This window comes from Anopheles aquasalis, chromosome 2, assembly GCF_943734665.1.
Source record: "Anopheles aquasalis chromosome 2, idAnoAquaMG_Q_19, whole genome shotgun sequence".
NCBI classification, from domain to species: Eukaryota; Metazoa; Arthropoda; class Insecta; order Diptera; family Culicidae; genus Anopheles; species Anopheles aquasalis.
In genome coordinates this window covers 2,837,501-2,840,000 of record NC_064877.1, presented here as the reverse complement: position 1 = coordinate 2,840,000, position 2,500 = coordinate 2,837,501, and the positions used below count along the sequence as shown (strand labels likewise).

The following is a 2,500-nucleotide window of genomic DNA, read 5'->3' as shown; positions in this document are numbered from 1 at the left end:
CAGAACCCTCACTGAACTGAAATGGCTAGCTTATGATAAGCATCCTGTGCGTGGTGTAATAGTTTTATCAGCAGAAATTTACGACCAATGCACGATTATAAATATATCACATTGAATGTATGCCTTGCGCGATAAGTCTGCACGTGCAACACAAACCTGTGACCTCTATCCTATTAGATAATTTTTTTTTCTCACAAAGATGCACAAACAGAGATGCGGTCAATCGGTACATTAGTGCTTCGCTTCATTCTCACTTCGAAGCGTTAGCATCCGATCAATGGAAAGAGTTGTTTATACCAAGTGGCGAGCGTGTTTCCCCGTGCTCCCCCTTCTGTTGTGTTGATCTGTTCCAACCGCAGCTGTTCCACTCTATTACATCGATCCGGTGGCCAGTACTGCGCCTCCTACCCCCCAGCGATCCACATATTTCAATGTCAACTAGTCTCTCTCGTTCGTCATCCCAGCCTACCTTGCCGATCCGATGAGAGCCTGCTGAGCAACGGAGCGCTAGGCTATTAAGCTTAGCCACTAGCAATTGCAGTGGCTAGCGTGATCTGATCTTACCGTTTTTACTACCGTCTGTATCTGTATCCGTTCGGTGGGACGTTAAGTGCCTGTTGCAATGTGTAAGCTCTCGGCGGTAAGGGTAGAAGTTCCCCCTCCAAACCACCCCAGGCACTAATCATTCTTCCGTTCTGCGCATATATTGCCGCTATCTCGTGCTTCATGTTGCTCCGGATACCAGATAACTAAGTAGCCAGGTGGCGTGTGCTAGGGCTTGGCGTTCTGTAACAATTCTCGCTGGTTCAACAACGCCGACATCATGGGGTGTTTTTTACGTCTGTTCATATTTTATCATTGGCGCAGCTCATTTCGCTGTGGAAAGAGTTGACCCACAGCAGCAGCAGCAGCAACTGTGAGTGAAAAACCTGGAAGACACATTTTAAGAACACAACGAGGAAAGCGAGAGCTCGCCGTTGTGTTGCCAAAAAGTTCATTCACTCCACCACCGGGTTTGCTCGACGAGGGCCATAAATTTCGTTCCTTTTCCTTTTCGCTCATTTGTCACAGCATACTTTGCTGGGTTTTGTCAGCATGACGATAAATATTTATCTTTTGATTAGGCACCGGAATGGCTTACATCTGGAAAGGTCCATTACGCAAAACAGCGAGAAAGCGACAGCCAGGACGACTCTGGTAGCAAACTGCCGCCTGATTTCGGTAGCAGCTAGCGCAGCCATCAACCGGAACACCATTCCTCTTTCGTGCTCGATTGCCTTTCGACAATTATAGTTTGGTTCCACATGAACCACACAAAAAAAAACCTCCCCTCTTGTCGCGGTCAACGGAAATTGGACCACGAAGCAGCGAAACAGAAGAGGCCTTTCTGCAAGGTCAGTTGACATTCCACGGCCTGTTGTACAAACGTATTCCGTCGATTATTAGATAAGAGCCTAAGCCAGCAACAATACCTACACAGTATGGTCGCGATAATGCGCCGCTTCTATCTGGTCCCGTGCCGTCCATTCAATGGGGTTCCGGCGTTTGAATACACGAGCAGCGTTTCAAAAATTTCTTATCTCTCGCCCGCCGCTGACGACACCACGTTGCGATTAAACCAACGACATCATTACTGCCATCGAAAGCCGGTGGCCATATATTGGTCCGGTCCACCGACGAATTAGAACCCGCGACAGAATGAACCACCGAACCACCACCACCCCGGGGGGATCTCATCATCAGTCTCTGTTTGCCTTGGATCCCTAGGGACACTCGAAGCCTCATTAGCGAAAACGGTCGCGCAAAACTGTTACAGATCATTGGATCCGCTGCTATTTATGCCAAATTACGCATTCCACAAAATAATGACGCAAGGCGGCCGTACAAAAAATTGGTATTTTCCATTCAAAATCAACCCACCCTAGCGTTTCAATCGTCTGGTAAAAACAGTTTTTTGAGCTTGCTCATCTTTGGCAAACGGTTTTCCCTTGTAACCAACCCACAAATGTGGCTTTTTTATGATCAGCAACAAAAAAAGACCGACATCACAGGCACAATTCCTAAGCATCTCGGTGTCTAATCTAATCTTTGCCGACCAAAGGATAGGCAACCCATCAGTCCATCCAGACACATCGGACGATGTCGGGGGACAGCAATGCAATGTGTTAGAAAATGCATTCCCTTTGTTACATTGTAACGAACCCCATTCGACTGTAGCAAAATCAATAAACCCCCCTGGCTTAGAGCTCCGTTCTCCGAAATTCTCCAAAAGAAACGAAATAGTTCTGGTTCGTTGTTGGAAATTGTTTTTCTTCACGAGTCCTTCGTTTATGACCATCGTAGTTACCATTGGCGCTGCGGGAGACCGTGTCGCGGTGAGCAATAAATTGTGTCTCCATAAACTACACACACTGCCAAATGCAAATATCTGTCCTGGCCCCTGCTATCGCCCGCTAGTACCACGAACTACCGCGATGGACACTACAGCGCCAGGCTGGGG

The 2,500-nt window shown here is 47.6% G+C and overlaps 1 protein-coding gene across 4 annotated transcripts in view; it reads right to left on the bottom strand.

The window, feature by feature from the left end:
- Nucleotides 1-2,500, bottom strand: part of LOC126573489 (ubiquitin carboxyl-terminal hydrolase 32) — a 13,978-nt gene that overhangs the window by 10,174 nt on the left and 1,304 nt on the right. The window lies entirely within an intron of this gene.